General features: G+C 46.5%; 2 pseudogenes; both read left to right on the forward strand.

Annotated features, from left to right (window-relative positions):
* The first annotated feature begins 22,051 nt into the window (after positions 1 to 22,051).
* On the forward strand, positions 22,052 to 23,249 carry LOC146866805 (18S ribosomal RNA; annotated as a pseudogene).
* Positions 23,250 to 25,235: 1,986 nt separating this feature from the next.
* On the forward strand, positions 25,236 to 26,424 carry LOC146866806 (28S ribosomal RNA; annotated as a pseudogene).
* The last annotated feature ends 751 nt before the right edge of the window (positions 26,425 to 27,175 follow it).

The raw sequence follows: 27,175 nt of genomic DNA on the forward strand, positions 1-27,175 counted from the left end.
ACCTGACTTGCAGCTGAAAAATCAACGGATCATGCACTATGTGGGAAGCAGCCTGTATATTTCTATTGCATTTAGTAAAGGGGGAGAGGATGTTGTTTGATGGCTAGAGCTGCCGAGTTTGGGGTTAGAAATCAGGGATTGAGCCTCGGGGTGGCGTACACATCCTGTGAATATGGACAAAATCTCACCACGCACACAAAAAAGTATATGGACGTGTTCTTGCGTAACTTACAGGGTGCTCATGTGAAGCGCCCCGATACCTTTGTGGCGATTTCGCGCTTTTATCATTGAAATCGAACCATATCCTTCCCTGCCTTACACAAGTTCTCACAGGCTAATTAACAGTCACGTCTTATGTTCCATTGCGGGACACAAATCTGTTAGTTGTATGGTGAAGTGCTGACATACTAACAAATTCGCCTCTTATCTAGAGGCATTGCCAAAATTGTTTCAAATAGAGGTACTTTAATGATCTGCGTGTAAATTTGAGGGTGCAGTTATACACTCTCGAAAAAGACGGTCCGGTTTGGTAGGTTTTTGTCCACTACGGCAACATGTACTATGTTGTGCTATGTTATGCAGCGGGTGCGAAGCTTGGCGGTCTCAATTGAAAAATGAGTGCGTAACTCCTCAAGTATTGCTCATTGTAGGCACTCTCCTTTTGGGTGATTCCAATGTTACCTCATGTGATGCGACCAGTGCTATGCAGGGCACTCCCTATTGTAGGTCTGAATCCAGTGTACCTGAGGTAGTGCATCTGGTGTTATGCTAAGCGCCATTTTTAAGTTTTAATGTCTGCTTTCAATGTTCCTGATGCGATGAGACTGGCGGGACAGTCTCAAAGGAGTCTGCTTCCAATGATCCGGAGGTGATGCATTTGGTCTTAGGTGAAGGGCCATCAATTTGTGAGTCTGATTAACAATTGCGGTTGATGCCCATGGCAAAGGTTCTCGGATTGTGTAGGTCTCACCTGCAGGTGAATACAGTTGGATAAGGCGGCTGATGTTGACCGCCGTTTTTTAGTTTACAACATTAACAGGCTTCGGATCAATTGGGAACACATACGGGTGGTATATGCAAGTCAGTACTCAGTGCCTTAGAGTCAGCATTTACATTTGGGCCAATTCCAAACTGTTTGGAGATTCATTAGATGGCCAAAAGCAATGCCTTGGCCTGTATTATAAATTCATTAGGTAACACTGTAGGAAGCCGTGTTAGGGGGTTGGCAATAGATAAGGGAAAAAATGAAGCAGGCAGGGATTGGAACAGTAGAATAGGAGTCAGTGTTTTGTTCATCCAAAGCGGGACAACATGGCCTATGAAAGCGTCCTATGGTGAATGTACCTGGTCTACTGAAGAATATTTTAGGATTACGAGGGGTGTGTGCCATGGCCTGTAAGCCAAGTACTGCTGGTGGGCCTGTACCACCAGCATTGCCACCCGCCGGGGTAGGCCCCTTTTTAACAATGTGTGTCAGACCTATCGCTGTAGGGTCTGCTCAAACAGTTGATAAATTGCCAGGTTGGTCCAAACCTTCATTTCTTTACGTATAAGGTACCTTTATGGTAGGCTACAGGGTGGCACATTGTGCGACATTACTTAAGTCGTGAGTTAGGCTTAGCATGTTAGCCGATGCTTTTAAATGATTATGAGGTTCGGCCCGCTAGGCACTGGCCTGAGGTGAGGGTCACTTAAATAAATTCTCAACACATATGACGTCAAAAAACAGGACATCCCAGGCCTTGTTGTCACACCGTCAAGGGTATCTGGGTATGCGGTGTGGGGGTACATAGGAAGGAGGGGTCTGGGTCAAGAAGCCCTAGGCGCCATGTGCAGGGGAAGCAAGCTGCAGGAGGGCGTTAAGTCACACGGCGTCTCTGCGCCGGTCCGCTTATACACATAGGCACTGGATTCCGATGTCTGCTCACAGTGTCTGTACACCCATTTATGCGCATACATGTAGGCACAATGATGTATTGTATCACACGGTATCTCTGCACTTATGTGCTTTTGCACTTGTTATTTGAACATCGTATGGCATCACACGGTACCGTCGCTCCCCTAGTGCGTGTACACTGCGGCATTATATGCCTGGGGTTTGTCATGTTGTATTTATGCACCATTGCCCGTGCACTTACACAGTGAAATGTATGTGTGGGGTCGCACATTACTGGTGTGCATTGAACTTGTAAAATAAGTAGGTTATTCTTGGGTTGTGTCGCGCGGGACCTACTCTCTGGGGCTGGTTCACATTTGGGGTATTTGGGGGCCTATGTTGTCAGACCCACGCAGTATCAATGCACCTGGCGGCCGGCAGATTATGGGACCTGGTGGTGTCACACCTAGAGAGGGGTGTAGTGTTGGCAGTATCAACGCATCCTTGGCCCGGCGGGCCAAAGCATAGTACCGATACACTTTAAAAGCCTGGGGGTGTGGGTAGAAGGGGGAGAGTACAGTCTCACGAAGTAGCGCTGACTTAACCCCTTCAGTGCCCGCCCCTTTCCCCGCCCAGTGCCGGCCGTTGCATTAGCGGGCGGGGTCTATGACGAGCTGGACTCGTCATGGGCACAGCGCCACCGCGGCCCATGATGAGTCCAGCTCGTCATGGGCACTGAAGGGGTTAAAAATCGTTGTTGGGCATCTCACAGCATAAGGCACTAATCATTTATCTTTGATTTTCATTTATGTATGCCTGGATCCACGCCTGATGCCTGGAAGTGCTACACACCGCTATGACTACAAGAGGTGGCCAATCAAGGGGACTGGTGGATCCGGAACGTGAGTGGCAAGCGGCGGTATCAAGTGGGATGGGTGATCAGCCCAGTGGCTCAAGCGGTGCTAGCCTTAGACAGTGCTCCATATGCTTCATAGTTGGAATGTATAGTTGTCACCCATTTGTTGTTGCCATTTGTGGTAAGTCGGCAGTGCGTCTGCCTGGCAGGTGTATACCTTCAGAGCTGCTCATGTATTATAGTTGAAGGGTATGGTTGTCACCCATTTATTGTTGCCATTCGTGTTATGGTAGCAGTTCGCTGCCTTGTAGGTGTATACCTTTACCGATTGTATAAAACACAAGTATTGGGGGCAGATGCGACACATTAATTCCTATGTCATGGAACGGTGAACTGCCATTACGGCGCATGTGCACGCAGGCGCCTTTCAGTGCGGACATTGAGCAGTGTTGGGATGCTCCGTGTAGGGGGATAGGCGGGCACAGAGCCTATCCCAGAACACAGTGCTCAGGTGCAGATAGTTCACGGTTTACATGATGTACCTAAGGGAGAGGCGTGGGGCCTGTGGGGCACTCCTTGGGTGGCCTTCCAATGGTATAAATTTCACCGGCAATGAGTGGTATTGTCTGTTGCGACGTGACTAGGCGGCGCACCGCGAGGCTCAGGAGTCAAGGCGGATAGGGGCTCCAAAACGGCATGTTCATTCCCTATGAGGAAGCCAGCCCCGTAGCATTATTATCCTGCAAATGGGGAGTGACCGGGTACGAAACTATTCCTCAACACCCCTTGTCATTAAATTGGTCATTGTACGTGTTGGGATGCTCCGTAGTAGGAGCAGCAGCCAACACAGAACCTATCTTAGAGCATGTTGGTTCGGTTGCAGTGGTTCATGAGGCCCATGGTATGCCTATGGGAACTTTTTGGGAGCCTGTGGGACACTACTGGGTTAGTATCACAATTGTATAATCACATCGGCAATGAGTACCAGGGTATGTGAGTGGCAGGTTAACTCAGACGGTTTAGAGCGTGGTGCTAATAATGCTAGGGGTGTGGGTTGCAACGTGTTACATCGCGATGCGTTCAATCAAGACCATTTAGTGGCTCACTGACGGTATGTCAATTTGTCTGATTCAGTCAGCCCTGGTATTTGTGCTATCATACACTAGGAAGGGGGTTGCGGACCCTACGCCTGGGTAGTACAGTAGGAATACTTCGCATGGGAGTGGGAAAGTGACACGTCTATGCCCGAGGTACACCTCGGCATGGATTGCAGAGATTCCAGTAGAGAGGAGGCTAGTTAGCGTTTTTACACCTGCAGACTATACAGACAGAGCTGAGAGCAGGGTGGTTTCCAAGTATCTTTCCTTGGCCTCAGTCAGTTTAGGGTTTTTTTTATGACTGATCTTCTGAAGAGACACAGTCCTTCGCCACAATAGTTATTATAGCTAGTGGGGGAACGACTTTACACCATTAGGCAGAAGGGTCTTGCTGAGGGGAGTCAGGGAGAATTGTGCTTCATAAAAGTCGGGGTCCACTCGACTAGGTTAGGTGATGAAATAGTGTTGATAAATTTTCATAAGCTTGGTCAGGGAATTTAAGGCAGTGGCATGACCTTTCTGAGCGTCAGGATGGGGGGGGGCAGATAGTCGGTCAACTATGCTGGCCTGTGGCGGTAAGGTCATGACTGGTGAGCAGTAAATTAAAGGTCCTTAGGGGGTGGAGCCATTCTCGGATGGGGTCGCCCAGGAGGAGGGACAAGAGGTCTCTCCTAGAACTCCAGGGGCGGTACATCCGGTTGGCTGGATGGGTGCGGGGAAAGAGGGGAGTCACGCTTTCTTTAGGCTGGTTGGCCACTCCGCACTGGTATGGACGTCATTAAATGGCGCAGAGTGCAAGACCCCCAAATTGGAATGGAGTTCAGGGAACGTATGGGGTAACCGGGGGGGGAAGTACCCTCTCGGTAAGCGGGCCCTCCGCGCATGCGCAACTCCTACGGGAGGGCTTGGCTAATTGATGAGGATCTGACACCGGTTAGCGACCTTGCCGTAGGCTCAAATAGGATACGCAGAAAGTAATTAATGTATGATTATGTCCAGATGTTAGATTCGGATAGAAAAACTATGTATTAGAGATAGTTTAAGATTAGCCATCTGATATCTGTCCATATGAATTGTAATCAAATGTCGTTTTATGTTTCTGCGTATAGTTGTGAAAATATTGTTTATTTCAAAAAAATTTAATTTTGTTTTTATATTTTAATAAATACGGCCGGGGGTTGTACGATCCCCGCCTCCAAAAAGTATTTACCTTCTCTTGTCCCTCATTAGAAATGTGGTTTACGCGCAGGGGGAGGGGGAAATTGGGTAGTCCCAGACCATAGAGAAAGGCGGGTGCCGGTTTCGGCCCCGCCGCAGATATGGCGGGGCACCGACCCCCTCCCCCCCCTCGCCTGTTCGCCCGGCCCGGCGCGTCCACCGCGTCAGCGTGACGCGGTGGGCGCGTCGCGGCTGGGATTGGGTGGCGTCGGGGAACCCTTGGCCCGGAGGCAATTAAGGTGCTTCCGGGTCAAGGGGGCGGCAGGGGACAGGCCAGTTAGAACTGGCCTGCCCCCAGTACTAGGATAAAAGGCCGGGGAGCGCGGGACGGGGTCTCTTGGTCCCGCGCTCTCAGGCATCCGGACGCAGCCCCTGGGAGGCTGCTAACTATTTGTTTGCCCACCCACCATCCCCTGTTGCAATATGGTCACTGGGTAATGAATGTGACGGTGCGGTTTGTTTTGTTCCTTAGGTTATTTCCCGTTTACAGGTCATCTATCGTCGTATTTATTGCTATTCCTTGGTCAGGCGGTAAGGTCATGACTGGTGAGCAGTAAATTAAAGGTCCTTAGGGGGCGGCGCCATTCTCGGATGGGGTCGCCCAGGAGGAGGGACAAGGGGTCTCTCCTAGAACTCCAGGGGCGGTACATCCGGTTGGCTGGATGGGTGCGGGGAGTCACGCTTTCTTTAGGCTGGTTGGCCACCCCGCACTGGTATGGACGTCATTAAATGGCGCAGAGTGCAAGTCCCCCCAAATTGGAATGGAGTTCAGGGAACGTATGGGGGTAACCGGGGGGGGAAGTACCCTCTCGGTAAGCGGGCCCTCTGCGCATGCGCAACTCCTACGGGAGGGCGTGGCTAATTGATAAGGATATGACACCGGTTAGCGACCTTGCCGTAGGCTCAAATAGGATACGCAGAAAGTAATTAATGTATGATTATGTCCAGATGTTAGATTCGGATAGAAAAACTATGTATTAGAGATAGTGTAAGGTTAGCCATCTGATATCTGTCCATATGAATTGTAATCAAATGTCGTGTTATGTTTCTGCGTATAATTGTGTAAATATTGTTTATTAAAAAAATTTAATTTTGTTTTTATATTTTAATAAATACGGCCGGGGGTTGTACGACCCCCGCCTCCAAAAAGTATTTACCTTCTCTTGTCCCTCATTAGAAATGTGGTTTACGCGCAGGGGGAGGGGGAAATTCGGTAGTCCCAGACCATAAAATAAGGCGGCAAAACCGGACCTGGTAACACCAAAAAGCTCGCATTACCATCCCCCCAACAACCAACTGAGTCTTGACTTGGGGAACAGCGCTCCAAACCCGGAAGGATACCCCATGGGGTGGTCTGCGTAACCATTCTGCCATGAGACACACACCTATACTCTGGCCCCATCACATCTCTATGGTCCTGCCCGTCAGCGGAAAGCCAACAACGCTCATTAAAGGGAGGACAGAAGCCCGACACTGCCCCAGAGGAGCTGCATTGCCGCCCCTCCAGCAGACACCCGTTCAAGGCAATAGCCTGGCGGTGCCGCTTAAACTGAGGAGATGAAAGAGGAGGGGTGGGGGGTTACGGACTCATCGTGTAACAGCTCCTGCGCGACCAGCGACAGGTCCAAATGGCGTAACGGGCAGCCATAAAGAGGGCACCAGATGGGCGGGGAGAAGCACTTATACTGCATCCCCCGCCCACCCCTTAACGGAAGTAACGAGGCACGCGGACCCTTAGTGGGTCCCTCACAACTGGACTGGCTCGTGTGCCCTCATGTGGCACTAAGGCGGATGCCGTCTTAGGAGGGTCCCCTCTGTGGACCATGGGCAGCCAACAGTTTCATCGAGGCATTCGACCACCAGGAAGGCGTGGCCAAAGTTGCTATTTAGGAAGTGTGGGTGACAGCCAGCTATGGCGGGGTGCCTCCATACTCCAGTCTCCTCAGCCAGAATGGGATCAGTGAGCCCAAATTTACAACAAATCGAAACTGTGACACATGTTACAGGCCAGCGTGTGCTGCCCGTGCATTAATCCACTCCACTGCCTCCGCTGTCATCAGGAGCCGCTTCGGCTTTGTCTGTGCCACCTAAATTGTGGGTGTGAAAAGGGGATGCTGATGGGCAAGATGCTAAGCAGTTGAGTGTGGAAATATGTCCTTTTATTGTGGCACTATGCCAGAACTGCTTTCACCACCTGATGTCCCGAGGAGTCAGCGTGGAAGTATGGCTCCATGAGCTGCATCGCCAAGAGTGGTTGTTTTCACTGCGGCCATGTGGAAGGAATAATAAAAGCATACGGTTGTACATCAGTGTTTTATGTGGTCAGCCAGTTTGTAAAACACTCTGTTTTTTTGTCTTCAAAGAGAACTATATTTTAAATTCTAAGTTTCTTGTATATTAATATAGTTTCTTTTAAAGCATAATTAATAGTTTTTTGTCATGGTTCCCCATGGTTGCATAGATGTAGTATGTGTTGACCTTTATAGGCAAACCAAGCAGAGGTCTTCCCCAGGACAGACTGGCTCCTATAGAGGGGTAGCATAAAATAAAGAAGGGGAGCGCTGTTGCTTTGAAATGTGCTCGCTAAATCCCAAAGAGATATAAAAGGGAATTCAGATCACAGACCTGTGTGATCATGTATTCTTAAACTGGCTGTAATGTAAGAAATGTGAACTGTCATAGGCTTGTGGAACACAGCAGAGACACATCATTTCTTCCTACCTAGATTTATTTGAATATGGTTTCAAAAAGTAGAGAGCAAATTGCTAATGATATGTGGGATGTTGATAGCAACTCTTTTCATATCCTTTACTCTGGTGATGCCTAATATATTTTGTGTTTCCTAAAGCTCATTGAGACCATACTCATAAGGCCTTAATTGTAAAATCATATCTGATTCTTTCTGTAAAAGTAACTGTTCCATATTCCTGCTTCTTGCATTTCATCTCACCAGGTAAGATCGAGGCTTTCGCACCCCAGGAACATGATCCCCTCCAGGTCTAGACGTGTCAAATGATAACCACCAGGAAACGCGTACCTATTTTTATTTGTTTTATTGGGTAACTGCTGTGTGTAAATACAAGAAAACACTAATAACGCAGTACGATATTAACAGTAATCAAGAGGCATACCTAAAATGCCCACAGAGGAAGACAGAGAAAACAATGCAGTCGAAGAAAAAAATCAGGATATATCAAACTGAAGTCCAGCACCCGAGTTCTGACGAGTGTGGTATGTATGTGCATCACGTGTGTTGATTTGGGCAGGGTGCGGGTAGAACACAGACAGCCACGAACACCCTTTAACAGTAAAAGTTTATGTTTTTCAGGGCTGCGTTAGGGCTGGCGGTGAAAGGCAGTTCGCTGAGTCAAGGAGAAGAGTATTCTGGTGGAAAGCACATGAAGGAACAGAAAAAGAAATGTAGGACGCCCCGGGGATGCGTGGGAGAGTAAAGGATGTGAGGGAAGATGGTATTTGCAAGGTATGAAACAAGTGAATGACCTGTTCGCCAGTATTGGGATCTTTGAGACATTCGAAAGCACGAATTGTTTCCTGCTGGGAAGCTGGAAGTGTCCTGCTGTGATTTACAAAAGCAGAGCACAAGATTTGCGTGCATGAAGTACTGTATACGATGTACATTCAGTAGCCCGATCACCTGATTGGGAAGTACCGAGAACCCAAACTCCGGCCATGTTGTGAGAGATCCCTGCCACCCCAAGACCTCCACACTTCGCATTTTGATTCCTCGTGATGATGGACAAAGATTGTAAGCATCGCTGGAAAGAAGGGAGTTTCAAATGTGAATCTATGAAAGATACCAATGCCAGGTATTTACAGGCAAGTAAACAGTTTCTTCTCCAACATTGACTTTTTCATAGATTCTCCTCTAGCAAGCAGTACACAAACAACAGCAATGACTTGTGAGACCGGTGAATGAGGCTCGCCGACAAAGATTCGCCACTCCTACTGCTGACACTCTCCCAACCTAGGACTCAAGCAGAGGTGTCTCATGAAAGTAGAAAAGCACTTCTGGGTGTCTTCTCTGCATATGTTCGTCCCATCTCACTTCGGCGTAGAAGGCTGCCATTGCGGCTAGTGCTGCCACGCCTCTTTTTGAATGCACCATCAATGGGTCCCGAAAGGTCCTGTTGGCATCCACATGACAGGTGAGAAATAGGGTACCCAAGCACACGTAGAAATATAGTTTACAAAAGATTAGATAAATTAGACATGTAACATAATCAGTAATTCTCCGTTTTTTTCTTGTGAGTTCCTTCACTTTAATATTCTTGTTTTCATCATGTTTTCACAGTCTTCACAAAGGTTCCCAAGCCAACACGTGTTTCGTCGCCTCAAGTAATATCGTACATGCGACTTGTTCACGGCTAGGTACAAATTGATATGACAATCCACATTAGTTCAAATGTTGTTCGAGATGTTGCAAACATTTGTAAACAACGTAAACAAATGTGCTCCCAGGGTGAGTGTCAACGTTATGGGTTTACTTAGCTGGTGGTGGTATCACAAGGCTATAGTGTACTAACAAGCACCGTGAAATCAGGTGAGTACTAGCCTTATCATATCAGTTGGTGATTGTCTGAACGTGTAAAAATGTTAACGTGTGGGTGGAGTATGTGAAATAGTCATGTATATGATAGAAGTACGTTCCATGCGATGCTATAACAAATATTTCAAGCGGTATGTAAATCTATAAGGCCGGTCAAGAAGTAAAAGGCAAGAGCTAATCATATATGTAATTAATCAAGGTGAGGAGGAGGGTAATAAGCTCAACCAAAACAAGTGGAGAGGTTGTAATAACTGACCTGAACACTGTCTTGTAAAAATTATCTGTAATATACAAGATCAGGAAGCAGAGTATAAACATCTATAAGTATCAATGTTTGGCGACACGAGTATATAATAGTGCAAATACTGACAAATAAATTGTGTGTCAGGAAGGTATATATATACATCAAGTATGACGATAATTCCAGGTCATACAATCAAGCGACGGGGGGGGGGGCAGGTCTCTGGAAGGTATTTGCTTCCAATAGACAGCTGTGCTTAGTATTTTAAGGTTTAAACCCCATCTAAAAGAAAGTGAAAACATTTTCTCCATATAAGATATTGCTGATCTGACTGAAATGCACTGGTCCTCAAATAAGGACAGAGGTCAGCCACATATACATATATGTACCCAGGGTGCTACAGGTTCTTCTCTTACCTATGGGTTGAGGAAAATGTATCTGCAATGCGAAGCTACCCCCTTCCGCATCTGGCTCCAAATCCGAGTTACCAGAAGAGGTTCACTCGGCGTGCTTATCTCTGACTCGGAGGTCCACATGACAGGTGACAGTCACTGCTACTCATGCTAATTTGCCTTGCTTGGAAAGAGGACCCCACTTTGTGTAGCTGCCCAAAAGTCAGGAACCATTCCTGACGTGCCCAGTCATGTGATACATGAGGTGAGATGCTTGTAGACAGCTAGTGAAATCTGTACTAGCTCAACTCTGGTAAAATAAACAGTGGTGCCAGTTTATTAAGGTGCCAGTTTGAATGCCCTTCTGGGGTGAGCCTGGAGTTGGTTCCTAGAAACACTCTTTCCTGTGCCAATGCTTGTAATTCACTGGCCCGTGTCACAGGCGTTAATGCCAGGAGCTCTGCCAACTTCCAGGAAAGGTTTGAAGAGCTCTTTAAAAGGCGAGAAAGGCCCACATTGACCTCCTATCTGACCGGTGATGAAAGTATCTATAGGAATGCCCTCAAAACGATCTTAAGTAAATCTTTTTAAACTTTGCCTTTTTATTGTGTTCTTGGATAAAAAAAAAGAAACAAAATGCAAAAATATTTTCTTAGGGTAAAGTTTCTCTACTGCCCAGAACTCCCCGCTTCCCCACTGTTTCACTCCCCTCACCAGCAGTTGCATCCATAACTAGGATGATTGCTAAATGTAATATCCCTTCACTAAATGTAATATCCCTTCACTATAACAGTTCTTAGACAGTTAGCACTGATATATTGGGTATGTTCCCCCTTTTCGTCAATTGCAGAGTCCTTAATTTATAGGGGCCCCGTACAGCTGCTCAGTTTGTTTCATTTAGGGAATCAGTGGTAAGCATCTTTTCGAAAAGTTCTTTTTCTCTTGTCTGAGGTTGTACATTAGCTTTCCCATAGCGAGAAATTACTATACTCTCTGTCACCACTGAATAGTGCTTAGGGTTCCCTCTTTATCCAATGCACTGCTATTAAGGCTCTGGTTGCCCCTACCTTTTGCAAGATTATTTGTCAATGTTGGGGGTGTGTGATGTTTGCATCTTCTCCCCAGCATCCCAGTATTTCTCAAAATCTAAGATGATCCTACGTATGAAGAATGATGGTTGCTGTGCAGATATTAGCAAATAGCTGGCAAGTATACTGAACAATGCCTGGCCCGGGCAAGACTCATTGGAGGTCTGGTTGGATGTCTATGTGGGCGAATTCAATTTGTTGCGGAACCTAGCTGCCTAGCTCAGAGGTGCTGGGGTGTGATGGCGAAATTCACTACCCCCCCATACCTGCACAGGAATTTCAGATGAGAGCCAGGAGAGATAGTAAGCATTTCAGAGAGAGATGTAGTAGGTCCATGAACCAAGATTGTCTTGGCACCACCAGGGATGATTGCTTGATTTTGTTCCTGGTTCTTAGGGCCACGGGAAGTGGCAGAAAGGGCTGCTCAAATGTTCTGTACTATTTTATGAACAATACACCCCCACTCCCTCGACCTTGTCTGCCAGGACCTGGTGGCATTGAAGCAGCATTTCTTGCTGACTTAGGTGGAAAGACATCTAGCTTCTGCCTTCCACAGTGGTGAAACACATTGTCCTATTTGTGTTTGATCAAGGTTTCATTTGTGACCCTTGCTGTTGGTCTGCTGAGCATCACCCCAATTGTTCCCCACCCATGGCAGATGTTCCGCCCTCAGCATGATTCTTTGCAGAATCACCCAGTTCCAGAGCTAGAATCCTCTGCCCAGTGGTTGTCCCATTCATTCCACAGCAACGTTCTTCACATACACTAATAAAGGTAAGGGGGACGCATAATAACATTATCACCAGAAGTGATCTGACCAAGTGAATTGATGTGAAATGAAGTCTTTGGAACTATTAAACGATTATCTGAATTCAGTGAATGAGTTCTACTTAAAGGACAAGTTTCTACATTGCCATATACAGAATGGCTTTCAGGAACTGTGTGTAAGTGAGTGGGATGATGGGTGACTTTTCCTCATTCAGAGTAGCCCAGGATGCAGAACAGCGGAAAGCAGGCATCTGTATAAGCTGTTGTCATTTGCCCTGGTTTGTCTTTAATGAGCCAGTAGTTGAGATAAAAGAAAGACTTGATAACCCTGTCATCACAGGGAGGCCGCTACTGGTTCCAATCACTATCCTTGCATTTTAAGAGTTGTGTTCAGTCTGAATGGCAACTAATTACAAGTAGCAGGGACTTACGATGTTATGATATAAAAGAAATGTCTTACAAGTCTAGTGTTGTTAAGGAGAACTTCCAGGTAGTGAATGGGTAATTTATTGAGGTAGTTGCTCAGCTGATCTAAAATTGGCTACCAGTAGCCTAATTGTTTCTTGACAAAAAACACGAAGAGAAACCCTTGTTGTGCTAGGATTTTTGAGATAAGCTTTAGGGTCCCCTTTTTCTAGCATGGAGAGGATTTCGACCTACAGTAGATGAATAGTTTGATGTTTTGTTTTCATTTGATGTTTGGTTTGAAGAAACTCAATGGTGTGACTCTGATGAACTAAGGAGAGAACCATCTGAACAATGTGATGGTTGACCACTCCTGGGGCGAAGCATAAATCTAACCCATTCCTGACTCTTGCTTTGGGAATAAGGTCATGATAGTGAATGTCAGCCAACGTCCAGTGTCTTGTTATGCCCTGAGATTTTGATCTTCTGATGGGCAGCGTGAATTAAGATGATACAAAGGTGATCCTGGGTCCTGGTGGAGGGTACTTCTGTTTTCAAATTAGGGTTACGGAGTTTGTTGCTGTTTGAAGTTTTAGGGCTCTTAGTTCTTGTGAAGGCACATATACCTACGGCCTCCAACAACTCAAGCTGAAAATGATTGCTGGTACTGAATTTGCATTGATCTTAGATATGTGGAAATTCTGGTGTTTACTTCTATATGTTGCATTGTGCCTTCCACATGGCGACTGAAGCTGACTTTACCACCAAATTGCCTATGCAGCATCTTGCTGTGAACCTCCAGCTCATCATAGGCTTAAAGAAGCCCTATTTGCTGCAGTCCACGTCATATGTCTGAAGCCAGTGATGGACACAACCATCAAAGCACTCAAAGCACTGAGGGCAGTTGCTAAAATTCATTCTCCTTCTCGTCGGCGAGCATTAGGCGCAATCTTGTCATGAGAGATTATATCAATGTAGCAGCCTTTGCCTGCTCACAATCAGCGTTCATAACTTCACAACATGGCCATGGAATATGCTGCATTGATGGATGTAGCGGCTGATGACATCTCACCCAAATGTATCCTTCACTCTGCCTTTCCTAACTCGGGCAACAGCGCTTGGCAAGACAGTATTACGTGACCTCCTCACTCTACTGCCTGCATTAATAGAGAGTCTCCAGTACGATGACCTTCAAGGCAATTTGGGGTGTTATCTGGTGCCTTGAAGTTCTTGTCCAAATGTGGCACCACTGCTGTAATGGTGACTAGAGTCTTCATTATTTCTTACACCCCAACCAGAACAACAGGTATGGCTTTGATATTTTTGGAAGGAAGCAGAAATCACAGTGAAATGATTATGCCTCTCAAAGTGCTGTTGGTAGTGTAAGCTCTCTTGGCGCTGAGGTGATATAATCGTACCACACTAGCCCTTCTACCGCCGAAGCATCATCCAGCACCTTACTCTTCCTTTGACTTCATCCTTTCCGTATCCACTTCTGCTTTGTTATGTACGGCCGCAGGGGCTAGCTCTGTTATCTGTTGAGCAGCAGTAGTGGAAGATGAGGCAGAGGTTGTGCTAGTGTCTGGAGGATTGAGAACCTCAGAAACATCTTGCATTCATTGCTGCAAATCCCTGATACGGTTCTGTGGAATCGGAAACATTTGAAGTGCAAAGTAGCAGCGCCCTTCGTAATATGGGTTATACATGTGAACATAGTACATATGTCCATAGTGTAAGCGTTGATCACTCTCGTCTTAGAGGTAAGGATGATGTGAGTTCATGTCCTCCACATGACCGTCAACTTTGTTACCTTCTTGAGTCTCCTGAATATCCTGAGTGAAGTCCTCCTTTTCTTGGCTCTCGACACTTTATATTGAGAAGAAAGAATGAAAGAGAGACTGCAAGGATGGAAATAGAGAGATAGAGAAAGGAGATGAAAACAGAGGGGCTCGTTTGAACCTTTTTGCCAGGGCTGCTTTTGGTTCTCCAGTCCAGCCCTGCACAGTACACAGTGACCTCTGGCAGGAGGGGAGTTCAGTACACCCTCACCTCATTTGTTGAAGTTTGGGTGTTTTTACAGTGTTTTTTGATCGGGTTATTCAAAGCACACTTTTTAAAGCCTTTCAGACATGCTAATGTTGTTCACTTCTAATGTAAATAACAGTGGGACACCCAGTTCAAGGACAAGGAATAATTCAGGCGTGTGACTCTATGAAAGATGCAAATGTGGGTTAGATGTAAAAACTGTGTAAGAAATTAGTAGAGAAGGTGGCATATGATCAAAGAAGATTACACATTATTGAAAGGAGAAGTTGAGGGCTTTCATTGAAGATGTATACCGAAGTAGTATTTAAGCTTGGATGTGACTACTTGGATCAGTGTTTTGGCGGAGTGATTTTTGGAATACTGACTGCAGGAACTGTTGTCATGGAGTGCACTTTTGGAATGCTGACTGCAAGGACCTGTCTCTCTTGTTTCAGAGGAGGTGTTTGGAAATTTTAGACTAGCCACTGCTGTCTAAGCATGCTAAGCAGGTGGCAGAGAAGGCTGGTTAAAGAGACAGGAAAGGAGAAAGAGACCAGACTGGCTGCTGAAGGATGAGGCAATGACTTCTGGTGAGATAGAATGGAAACATAAAGAGAGCACGTGTGTGGGAATAGGGGAACATGGTGAGGATCCTGATGGCCAAGAACGTTTTAGGGCAGCATTGAGGAATAGGAAGTAGACTTTGGTAGTGTAAGGGATGGTTCCAAAGCTGGCTGTCCATGTCCACTACGAGGAAAATGTTTCGCATTGTCCGCCCAAAAGGTATTTCCCATTGTCAAGAGATTACATTTTTGCGATAGTGCATGCACCTCAGCTTGTGGAAATTAAATCGGAACTGGAAAGGAAAGATGAGACAGGAGGTGACAGCCTCTTCCTCCAAGGAACGACACTGATTTCTCCTCTGTGGATCGCCTCACCTTCCCTGCACACCTGTAAAATAATACAGAAAATCAAGATCCTGAGGTCAGAAGAAAACTTATTTTTTAATCTAAGAGCAAACAAGTAGATTAAATCAGCATTCAGGACATTTGTTACTTAAAAGGGTAAGAATGATTTCAAGACATCTATCACTGGCCATGACGATGTCAGCCTAGAGAGCAGCATAAAGAGCCTCATCATGGCAGATAAGAGGAGCATGTGCAAAGAAAGGGGACTAAAGCTGGTAAAGGCATCCAAGAAGGACTACCGCTAGACTTTCCCTAGAGCCTGGGAGGAAGTACGCATGCTGCAGTCCACCCCGCAGGACCAAGTGGGAGAGGAAGAAGAAGAGGAGGGGCAGGGAGGGAACAAAATTGACATCGAAGAGGCTCCCGAGCCAGAGGAGTATGTGCCCATATGGGCTAGATCATCTGCAGTGTCCAGAAGAGGAAGCAGTATGTCCTCTCGCAGCTTGACCCAATCAGTACTGGAGAACAGGCAGGCAGGGAGGGAGCTGCAACTGGCTACCCTATTCTATGAGGAAAACAAGGCAGCAGCTGCCCTGGAGGGAAAAAAATCTGTCTCTGGAAGAATTCTTTATTTTGCTGGCCTACAAGGGAAGCCAGAGAGAGCTGGATCTGAAGCCCAAGATGTCTTCCTAGCCCAGTGAGGATGGTGGCACCCAGTGATGATGCTGGCACCCAGTGATGATGTTGGCAGTGACATTGAAGTGCCTAAGAGGGGTGAAATAGTCCATATCCCAAAAGATTTGGGGGCATATCAACAACAACCACCCGATAATTATCGCTGAGCGCACTTAGCGCTCGGATAATTATCGCCGGCTAGCGCCGATTTTTATCGCTGAGATAGCGTGCTATTAGCAACGCTTATCTCAATAGCGATAAAAATCCTTGTGCTAAGTGGTTAACGTGAGATTATCGCTGGAAACCCAGCGATAATCTCACGTTAGCTTGTTGATAGGGACAGACAAACTTAGCCATGATATCCTCCTTCCATAGGATATCATGGCTAAGTCAGAAAAATACCAGACGTAAAAAAGCAGCGTTAACCGCGGTTAGCGCTGCTTTTTTTGTCTCTAACAGGGTTAGCGATATTCTTGATAATAGGAGAAATGTCGCTTAGCGACATTTCTCCTATTATTTTACTCTGGAATGCCCCCTTTGCATCTCATTAGAGATGCAAGGGGAAGCGTAGAGTAAAAGGGTGCTAAATTGCGAATTTGCATGTTAGCACCCTGTTGTTGATAGGGTGCTAGTTTTATCTCTGCTTTTTTTGGCTTTTAAAGCCAAAAAAGCAGAGATAAAGCCCTTGTTGATATGCCCCTTGGTGCCTAGCTCTTTGGTGGGGGATATCTTAGATAAGTGTTTTGCCTGGGGGCCAATTCCTTTTTTATTTTTTATTTTTATTTTTAAATATTTTTATTGGCGAGAGAGACAATAAATACAAATATTTCTCACCCCCCCCCCTCATTTTATCTCTTGCACCCCCGGCTCATTTTTAACCATATATTATTCCATTCTTAAAGTATCTTAAGTAAGATAATTTTAAACAATCTTTCATTAAATTATGAACAGGATTAACAGGTTTTAAAGTGCCTCGTGTCAAATGATAATGTGCAAAAAACAATACATTAATTCTTCAATATTTCAATCCCCTGTGCTTGTAGATGGCCTTTTCTAAATTAAATATGGCCAGCAGCCGCGCCACCCATTGTTGCAATGATGGGGGAATCTGATCTAGCCAGGCTGTGGCAATGCACAGTCTGTACACTGCCATTGCTATAATCATCAGCGCCCCTCCTTTTTTTTCAGTTAATGTCTATATTCCTAACATGATTGCCGGCGCATCCAGCTCAATCTGCAGGTGTAGTTTCTTCTTTAAAACCCATTTATATCCTTAATCAGGGGTTCTAGTTTATTGCAGGTTGCAAACATGTGGATTATGTCCGCCTTGTATAAGGAGCTGCGCGGGCAATAGGCTCCCTTCCCCTCACTCCATTTCGCTATTCTATTTGGGGTATAGTACAATCCAAAACAGGTCTTATAAAATTTAACTTGCAGGTTGGCCGATATTAGGATAGCTTGCGTGCTTGAAAAAATCTTTTGAAACGTATTTCCCGTAATCTCCAATCTTTCTTGCCGTCTATTGGAGCAAATTTCCATGTCATCTTTGGGTCCCTCATTCAATATTTTATAAACTGTACCTATTCTGGGGGGGGGGGGGGCAGGGTAATTCTATCCACTAGTTCCCTTCTCCTTTGCTGATCCATCTTTTCCCCATTTTTTTGTAGAAAGTCCCTAATCTGCAGGTACTTAAAGAAATCCTTGTGTGTAAGGCCATAATTAGAGACCAAATCCACATATGATCTAATTCCCCCTGGGCATAAAAGCCTTGAACCAGGACTTAAAGTGTATATCCCTGAAAATTTCTGGTAGGTTCCTATTCTGCCATAGTGGGGTGTGGTAATTTAAGCCTACTAACCCATTTATACGCCTTATAGCACCCCATATTCTAAAGGCCGTTAATAGAGTCTTAAATCGGACTCTTTTGTTATATCCGTAACTTAATTGGCTTCATGACCAATCACAAGTTCCCAAATGGTGGTAGATTTATCTTCCATTGTACTGTGGTCGATGCACAATAGTGTAGTGAAGTGAATAAGTGAGGTTGCCCACCAATACAAATTAAGATTCGGGAGGGCTAAGCCACCCCGCTCCTTGGGTAGCGCTAAAAATTTGAAGGCTCTCCTTGGCCGGGTATAAGACCAAATAAATTGTGCAAAAATGTTTTCAATTTTTTTAAACCAAAAATTTGTAAAAACTAATGGAATTGCTCTAAAGTAATATAACAATTTGGGAAAGTAAATCATATTGGTTCTACTAATAAGAGTTAAGTGTAAGTGGTCTAGCTTTTTAAGCGCTGTTTTTGTTTCCACAGCACAGCTCTCCAAGTTGTCCTTAACCACCTGATCCAAATCCGCATTAATTTTAACTACCAGATAGTTTGCCTTCTTTACCACTCGGCTATCATTATACGGAATAAATTCATTTATAATTATTTGCGTTTTCTCCCGGTTCAGGGAGTAGCCTGAAAGTACGCCTAACTGTCTTGCCTCCTCTTCAATAGCTTTCATAGCTTGCTCCGGTTGAGGTGTTACTATGCCCACGTCGTCTGCGTTGGCCAAGACTTTACTCTTGTGTTTATGGCTGATTATCAGGATGATGTTCTGTGCTGTTTCTAGATGTTTTAAAAAGGGATCTATATACAGGGCAAACAAGAGGGGTGAGCAAGGACACCCCTGCCGTGTCCCTCTTGTGATCTTCAGAGGTTGGGTCATTTTGCCATTAATAAGTACACTGGCTTCTGGGTCTGTATACAGGGCTTGTATTGCTCTTACAAATTTGTTCCCAATCCCCTTCTTTTGCATTGTTGCCCATAAAAATGGCCAGGAGACCCGATCGAAGGCCTTCTCGGCATCTAAGAAAATAGCTGCGATCGGGTCTCCTGTCACTTGTTTTACATCGAAAAGAGTAATAACTTTTCGTATATGCTCTATAGTTCCCTTACCGGGTATAAAACCATGTTGCCCCTCGTACACCATTTTGCTGATGATATGTGAAAGTCGCGTAGCTAGTATCTTAGAGTATATTTTTATAACTCCATTGATCAATGTTATCAGTCAATAGGAGCCCAACTCCTGAGCAGGCTTGTCTTTTTTGGGAAAATTATAATTTTTGCCCATGCCCAGGTTTTTGGAGCTATCACTCCTTCTGCTGTCTGTAAAAACACGGAAACCAGGGTTTCTTTAAGTTCTTCTTTAAAAACTCTATAAAATTCAGTGGGGATTAGATCGGGCCCTGCTGCTTTCGCTCTGGGAAGGTTTGACATTGCCTCTTCAATTTCATCCCAAACTATCGCGGCCTCCAGAGCCTCCTTTTCCTCTTGCGTCAGAACTTCCAGCTCACATCCATCTAGATATTGGTATATTTGGCTTTCTGCTTCCCCACTCTCTCTTTCTACCTCTTCCAGGTATAGTACCTGGTAAAACCTGAAAAGCTACTCGAATGTCACTAGATTCTGTTACTGGTCCCTGCACCGGATCGTTTATCGATAGCATTTTACTGCGTGTCACCGCTACCCTCATTCTGACTGCTAGTAAGTGGCCCACCTTCTCCCCCCATTCGTACACCTCTTCCAGATGGGCATGTGCTTTGTCTATAGCTCTCCGTGATAGGTCCCCTTGGATTCCCACTTTTGCTAGGGTCACTTCCTCTGTGCTTTTTCCATCCCCTGATTCAGTGTTAGGGCCTCAACTAGTTTTTCCTCCGCCTGGTCTAATTTCAGAAGACTAGTGTTCCGCGGATCCCTTTCTTTTTTTCTTTTCCTGTCTGAGTATTGGATCGTCTCCCCCCTCACTCCGGCTTTTAGGGTGTCCCAGACTACTCCCAGCAAGGCCGACCCCTTATTTATTTGCAAAAATTCATGGATCCATTCTTTTAGGTGGCCAATATACTCTTTGTCAAGTAAAAGAGCCCTTTCAAAGGTCCATGTTGACATTCCCTTGGAAGTTCTTCCATGCTCTAACTGTAGGGAAAAAAAGTTGTCTCTGGAAGCAAAATAATTCTGCTGGCCTATAAGGGAAGCCAGGGAGAGCTGGATCTGAAGCCCAAAACGTCTTCCTAGCCCAGTGAGGATGGTGGCACCCGGTGATGATGGTGGCACCCAGTGATGATGTTGGCAGTGACAATGAAGTGCCTAAGAGAGGTGAAATAGTCCACATCCCAAAAGATTTGGTGCCTAGCTCTTTGGTGGGGGATAACTTAGATAAGTGTTTTGCCTGGGAGCCAATTCTTACTATAGAGGGCAGTAGTAGCGAACGCGCACGACCACTGGAGAGCTGGCATAGCTGAACCCCCTCCTCACAAGTGTTGCCAAGTTCTGTGCACCATGACTGGCTTCTTAGAGCAGTGAATTGTCTGTATCAGGCCTTGCGATCTGTTATTATTATGCCCCTGGTGGAACACGTGAGACATGGGAAGAGGACATTGCACTTCCAATTACAGAGGTTTAATGGGCTACAATACTTATCAACACATAAACAGTGTCTAGGAACGCTAGATTTAAATTAATACATTTTTACTTTTTGCAAAGGGCATGCCACACTCCCTGTAAGATCATCCGACTCTTCCGAATGGCTGAGGTGAACTGTCCCAGATGTGGTAAGCCGGTTGCCACATTGCTTCACATGGTGTGGTTCTGCCCCACGCTGACTGATTATTGGAAGGAGGTAGCTGAGAGTATCAATGAAGTTACTCAAAGGTCAATCCCACATACTGCCTGGGCCTGCTTACTAGGGGGAATTCCACATCTCAATAAAAATAAAATCACTACTAGGTTTGTGGACTTAGCCCTGATCCTTGCAAAGCGGGAGACTGCCATGCATTGGAAGACCCCTTGGGACCCTAGATTGATTAAATGGATGGAGGGCACCATCCAATGGGCAGGATATGAAAATACAGTATTATTCCAGGAGGCAAGAAGAGGATGCGGGTCGATGGATAAGGCCAGGGCGTGGGTTTACCCAGTGGATTGCCTCAGAGAGCCTGAACTAGACAACCTCAATCGTTCCCCATTGTCTGTGGATGAGCTAGAAGATGGGGAGGCTTAGACAGGCCTACTTCTTACACACTATGGAATGTCAGAGGCTCTGCATGTATGGATATTCTATGCGACAGTATTGTAAAAGTGTCATTTAACACTGATATTTTCACTGTAAATGTACAACAATCTATGCATTGCACATGTAGAACTACATACTGTCGTGACAATCAACCCAGAAGGCTGATTTTTGTATTGTTTGAAAACACAATCACATTTTGTTAAAACAAATAGATAAGTGGTTTTCAGCATATGAAATGGCCCTCCATATGCATGGAGTCCCAGACGAGGACTGGGTAGGTGGTTTGTGGAAGCATATGCCGACTGCAGGGGGATATACCTGATTGGCCATTGAAGTAGATGACCAGAGAAGAAATGCCCCCATGAAGGAAGCCCTTATCACTAAGTTTGTTCTGACATCTGAGAAGGCTCGCCTGAAGTTCAGGGGCAGCCAGAAGTAGGCACATCAGTCATGGGTGGATTTTGTGGATTCTTCCAATAAGGCACTAAGTGCAGCAAACTTAATGATTAGAATGTGTTTTATAATCTGATGATGAAGGAACATATTTTAAGTAATTGTTTTACAGAGTTGTGCCAACCCGTGATTGATATTAAGCTCACTGTGCCTGGAGAGCTTGGGAAGGAAGTTGACCTCTGGATCAGCACCAGAGTGTCCACAAAGGTACTTGGGAGTAATCACAGGAAGGGTGGTTCAGGTTCTCCTCCACATACGAAAGAAGAAGGCTAAAAAACTACAGAGAGGTTCCCCAAAGAGCCTCAAAAGAGTTTAGAGTGAAAGGATTCCTATTCCCTTTCAGAGCACATGGTGGGGGAGGTTTTTATGGGGGAAGCCCAGGGTGCCCTTTCGCCTCCCAGGTGAAAGGATACAAGAGATGGGATTCTGTGTGTAATTCTAGCTACACTAATATATATTAAAGTTGCTGCAGTTAAGAAACTCGTGGCTGGATCTTGGGATTGAGCTGGTGATCAGCCACGAGGCAAGCTAGCACCTGTCCCAGCCCCTGCCTCTTGGTGCCCTCTTGATCCTCTTGATCCTCAGGACCTGGGGATCTGAAACATTTACTTTGAAAAAATGAGAGTGTTCAAAGTAGGCCAGTCACCTAAATACTTCAGCTAGGAATAATGGAAAAGTTCTATTTTGAGGGTTTAGGAGGGACGGCGGGAGTCATTTGTATTGTGCTGCTAGAGGTGACATTATTGCTGGTGCAACAAGAACCAAAGAGAAAGCATTTGCCACAAATGTTTTCACTAAAAAAGGATAAAAGTCAGAGGTTCGATGACGATCATACACCATTGTCGTTCCAACCACAACTGATGCCGACAAGCGATTGAGCAGCAATGACCATGACGTGCTGAGGAGCTTCCAGGAAACCAATGTCTTAGGGTACTGGGGGGGAGTATGGTTGCATAGCTGAAACTTAAAGGAATTGACAAAAGAGCACCAGCAGGAGTAGAGCCTGCAGCTTAACTTGACACAACACTGGAAACCTCACCTGACTTGGACACAGAAAGGATTGACTGATTGATAGTTCTTTCTCGATTCTGTGGGTGGTGGTCCATGGCCATTCTTAGTTGGTGGAGCAATTTGTCTGGTTAAATCTGAGACAAACTGATACTCCTTCATGATAACTAGTTATGTGATACCCAGCAATCAATGTTCACATTTTTAGAAGAACAAGTGGTGTTGAGTCACATGAGATTGAGCGATAACCAGTCTGAGATGTCCTTAGATGTCTGGGGCTGCATGCGTGCTACACTGAACAAATCAGCATGTGTGTACCCTTTGCTGACAGGTGCAGTAAGGCTGCTGAACTCCGTTCATGATAGGGATTGGGGATTGCAATAATTTGCCACGAATGAGGAATTACTAGTAAGTGGGGTTTATAAGCTCATGTTGAGTCCCTGTCCTTTCGACACACCGCCCATCACTACTACAGATTGAATGATTTAGCGAGGTCCTCGGATTGGCCCCCTGGGTTCTGTAAAGGCCCTGGCAGAGTGCTGAGAAAATGATCAAAATATTTAGAGGAAGAGTCACAACAAGGTTTCCATAGGTGAACCAGCGGAAGGATCATTAATGGCGAAGTGGTCTAAGCAACTGATGGCGCAATCCTGGAACCTGGGGCTAACAGAACTCAAGGCACAGGGCTCAGCCCTCTCCTCGTGCATCCTGGCAAGCAGAGCAGCCTGCCACCAGTGGGCGTTTGGGTGAGAACCACAGCGGGAGAGGGCTCCTCCACCTGGGAGGACCCAACCGACATGTGACCGGGGCATTTGATGTCCCTCAGGCTTTCTGGTAGGAGCACTATAAGAGAGAGAGTCCTCCGGAGATGGAACCCATGCTCACCCAGCAGTCATGTGGGATGTAACTGAATTTCAGTGCCTGCTCATGCTGGTTCCCCCTAAAGGCCCTGCCACCTGGGCCCACTAGTGGACGATCCCAGCTCGCACACACTCTGACGACTAGGGAGTGGTCTGTCTTGGGTGGCATGGAAGCCTGGATGAAAAGGAGCTAAGGCCTTGTGGGAACCCTGACTCCTCTCAGTGGAGATATCATGCCCCTCAAAGTCAGTGTGAACTGCTTAAATGGGTGTTAGAAGTAATCCCTGGCCCCTTAGACATCCACAAATGTACCAGAAGCAAGTAAGTCACTTTTATGGGTTGGGGGAACCTGGCTTTTCTCCTCTTGGTGCCTTCCACTTGAGCAAGGGGAATCCCAGCAGTCCCGCATGGCCTGGGGCTTCAGCCTAAGCTGGGGACTCTAGATGTGCTGTGGTCAAGCCCTAGCTCCCACTGCCCCAGTGGGTGTCAGATGGTTGATGTGCAGGTGGGGCAACCCACCCTCTTTGCCAGGTACCTGGTAGCCTAGTCCCTTGTGACTGGGCTGAGGATTTAAGATTCATGTGTCCGGGAGGGCCGGTGATGGAGCTGGCAACCTCCGATGCCATGGGAGCCTCCCGCTTGCCCAAATGTCATCACTGACTTCTTCCCACCTCTCCTGCACTTGCAGGTGGGTGAACATTGTGAAAGTTGCCTGTGGCTCTTTCTGGTGGATCACTTAGCTCACACTTTGATTGAGAATATAGCTATTTCTGAGAATGAATGTGAATTACAGAACACATTGCTCTTTGACACTTCAAACACAGGGTTGCTGCTGTGGCTTCCCTTGTCTGAGGGTCATTTGAACATCAATAATCCTGGGGCTCTCCCAGTGCTCGAATGAGGTTGTCACAGGGGCCTCTGCTCCCTTTATCCTTCCAAGGTCATATGCCTGATCACCCATCACGGGCCCTCCCATTCTCACAGCAGAGGTACGCTTAAAGCCCCTGGACTTCCTCACTTTGATGGGAGCAGGTAGGTGGCTGGTCTGCCCCAAGCCTGCAAAACAGGGGGTGGCTGGCTGCATGCTACATATGCCTGTCTTTGTTGTCCCTCAGCTGTCCGCATGCACCACCTCAGGAGCCCACTTCTGCAGCTAGGGCTGCAAAGGTCCCCTGCCTGCCTGCTGGAGGTGGTTTCCATTCTCTCCTCCAAGGGCTTCGTTCTCCGATCTGGCAAAGGGTGTGCTGTTGTGACCCCAGTAGGAAAGAGGGTCTTTTCCCTTCTGTAGCCCAGGGAATTGGTCAATCTCCCCCATGCTTCAGCATCAGTCTATGACCTCAGATCATATGTGGTAACTGACTGGTTGTGTCTGTGCAGTCCCCCTGGATGATTCAATACAGTGGGAAGGTCAGATCCCCTGGGGGGTGGAACACTCTGTTGGGCCGTATCCTGGGTGCATCTGGCCTGCACAGGTTTCATTTCCTCTGTGGCGTTGCATCTAGACTGGCTGTAGGTGGTCTATCTGGTGACAGGCGGCTCTCTACTACTGCAGAGAGAGTTACTGCCCCCTGGCAGCAGCTTTGCCATTTCAGTGGGACCTCCCCCCGCAACTTCCACAGCCCCTCTTAGGTTGCGTCAGGGAAGGGGTGGTGGGGCCCCCTGGTCCCAGCGCTTCTGCTGACTGGGTGACAATGATCTCTGGTGATATTGGTGACCCCTCCTGACCTGTCTTGAAATGCAGACCAAGGAGTCTAACACGTTTTCGAGTCAGAGAGCTGATCACAACCCTGAGTGAATGGTGCAATGAAGGTGAGGGCTGGTGCATTCTGGCTAAGGAGGGATCACAGAGTGGCCTTGTGGCAGGCACATCACCGGCCCTTGCTGCCCAACTCTGTAAGCAAGGTGGAGCATGAGCATGTGCGTTAGGACCCGAAAGATGGTGAACTATGCCTGGGCAGGGAGAAGCGTAAACTGTGGGGGAGGTCTATAATGATCTGACGTGTATATCAGTAGTCCAGTCTGGGTATAGGAGGGAAAGACTAATCAAGCCATCTATTAGATGGTTCCTTCCAAAGTTTCCCTCAGGATAGCTGGTGTTTTCGGAAACTCCAGTTTTATCTGGTAAAGCGAATGGTAGGGGTTTTGGGACCAAAACAATCTTCACCAATCCTCAAACTTTAATGGGTTAAGAAGCCCAGCTCGCTGGCATAGAGCTGGGCATGCAATGTGAGTGCCTAGTGGTGCCTGAAAAGGTGTTGGTTTACATTGACAGCAGGAGGGTGGCCATGGAAGTTGGAGTCAGCTAAGGAGTGTGTAACAACTCAATTGCTCTGTCAACTAGCCCTGTAAATGGATGGTGCTGGAGCTTGCCAGCGATCAAAGCCTCAGGTGCTAAACCCCAACGAGTAGGAGGGCCATTGCGGTGCCTAGGGATTTCTGGGATGAGGGCCCCGTTTGGACTTGCCACAGGTGCAGAACTTGGTAGTAGTATCAAGTGTTCAAAAGACAACTTTAAAGGCCGAAGTGGAGAAGGGCTCCATGTAAATAGCATGTTCAACATGGGTCAGTCGGTCCTAAGAGATGGGTTAGCGCCATTCAGATGGGATGGGCGATGGCCTGTGTTGCCCTCGGCTGATCAAAAAGTAGTAGGGTTCATTTCCCTGAACCTGGAGTGTTGGAGACGGGTGACCTTGCAGTACGGTAATGCAAACGATCCCAGAGAACCCAGTGGGAGCCCTGGGGAGAGTTCTCTTTTCTTTGTTGGAAGGAAGGATGCCTTTGAATGGGCTTACTCCAAAAGAGGGGTCTGCGTCTTGTAAAGCATTGCGGTTCTGGCAGTGACCGGTGAGTTCCTGGGCCAGTGGGTGTATATCTTGTGCCGGGCCATACCCATATCCGCAGCAGGTCTCCAAAGGAAAAAGCCTCTGGAATGTTGTAACAATTTAAGAAAGGGAAGTCAGCCAGTCGGATCCATAACTTTGGGATAATGATTTGCTCTAAGGGCGGGGTTGGTGGGGTTGGGTGTGGCATCACCCTCAGAGGCAGAGACGGCTCTGGACACAATCCGGGCCCTTCCTCTAGATCGCCCTAGCTGCAGTAGTTGCCCCTCCCTGGGGTATGGGGCTGGCATTTTGCCTTGAGTGGCACCTGCTAGCTGACTTTGAACTGGTGTGGACCCGAGGAGTCTGACTGTTTAATTAAAACAAAACACTGAGAAGGGTCAAGGTGGATGTTGAAATGATGGGAGTTCTACGCAGTACTCTGAATTTCTAAGTGAAGAAATTCAATGAAGCACTGGTAAATGGTAGTAGTAGCTATGGCTCTCTTAACCTCCTTTCAGTCGTAGTGGCCTATTCCTCCAAGTGGTCCCGCTGGTAACTATCTCGATACCACTATACTCTTTGAGGAGGTCTACAGAAGTAGGCCAAACAAGGTTCCATCATGGCCGTGAGCATGATAGCGAGAAATGGCAAAGCTAACAATACCAATTCCAGATGGAATAGTTCCTAGATATTGAAAACCTCACTAAGATGGCAAAAGGAAGTGCTGTCTTTTCCACAAATTATTAACCTTCTTGCCGACTTTGTCAACTCTACACCTAAATCCAACAATACAATAAATAGCTCCAAATTGAATCATGCTGTAATGCCCTGTTGGCCCGCCACACTAATAGATGATGAG

This window comes from Triturus cristatus, chromosome 1_2, assembly GCF_964204655.1.
Source record: "Triturus cristatus chromosome 1_2, aTriCri1.1, whole genome shotgun sequence".
Classification (NCBI taxonomy): Eukaryota; Metazoa; Chordata; class Amphibia; order Caudata; family Salamandridae; genus Triturus; species Triturus cristatus.